The sequence below is a fragment of the Equus przewalskii genome, chromosome 19 (assembly GCF_037783145.1).
Source record: "Equus przewalskii isolate Varuska chromosome 19, EquPr2, whole genome shotgun sequence".
In the NCBI taxonomy this organism is placed as follows: domain Eukaryota; kingdom Metazoa; phylum Chordata; class Mammalia; order Perissodactyla; family Equidae; genus Equus; species Equus przewalskii.
Window position 1 is genome coordinate 25,427,070 of NC_091849.1, and position 997 is coordinate 25,428,066.

At 45.8% G+C, this 997-nt stretch overlaps 1 non-coding gene across 1 annotated transcript; it reads left to right on the forward strand.

Annotated features, from left to right (window-relative positions):
* Window positions 1–448: 448 nt before the first annotated feature.
* TRNAL-CAG (transfer RNA leucine (anticodon CAG)) lies at window positions 449–531 on the forward strand. The gene has a single exon. It is a non-coding gene; the product is annotated as a tRNA-Leu (tRNA).
* The last annotated feature ends 466 nt before the right edge of the window (window positions 532–997 follow it).

A 997-nucleotide genomic window follows, 5' to 3' on the forward strand; every position in this document is an offset into this window, starting at 1 on the left:
CAGCCCCATTACACCTGTCCCAAGGGGTAACCACGAGTGGGGAGATTTACAAGAGAAAGGAAAGGAGGGGAGGAGTTAGCCAGCACTAAGCTGGAATAGCCTAAAACCTCCTGAGCTAAACTGTAAATTCAAGCAAGGCAAATCTAGCAGCAGGGGTGCCATTACTTTAGAGCGGACAAAAAGTGCCCTGAGATGGCCCGCGCGTGCCCCGCCGCCCGCCAGCAGTCCTTCGGAGCAGCCTGGAATCGAATCCCAGTTCACGCAGAAGACGCTCCTCTGCGGCCCCGGCAACCCCAGCGTTATTCCGCTCTTCCACCCAGGGTCGGCGTTCGGGGAGGTTACTTAAGTGAGGGTTTCGCTTTTTAACTGAAGAATTCCCGCATCTTGAAAGGTGGCTAGTGTTAGCTAGACACAGAAACCAATTCTGAGCAGGCTTAGCTGACAGAGAGTCAGGATGGCCGAGCGGTCTAAGGCGCTGCGTTCAGGTCGCAGTCTCCCCTGGAGGCGTGGGTTCGAATCCCACTCCTGACAGTAATGCTTTTAACAATTAACGATCGTACCACCTACCTTTTCCCATATTCCCACCCTGGAGTGATGAATTTTTTTAAATAAATTATCCGAGCTCTAGAATGAAAGCACTCTGTACCCAAAAGACAGTTTAAGATCTAGTCATTTTAATCTCATCTCCTTTCTCAGTCTCTATGTAGTTTGTCCCTCTCCTTCATATTCAAGGAGTTGAACGAAAGTTACTCGTCAATTATCACACTGATACTGTGTGATAACCTGATGTCCGCAGGGTCCCTCTTTTATTTATTTGTAGATTCCTTTTTAATTCCTTTTCCTCAATCTCATTTCCCATCTCCAATCCCCATAAGATGAAATCACTGAAAAGCTCATTCTTTACTTTCTATACGTTTTTGTAGAACATGTATTTTTTATTTCAGTGCATGAGTTTTAATTTAGATAAATGACACCGTGTCATATATCTTATCCTATT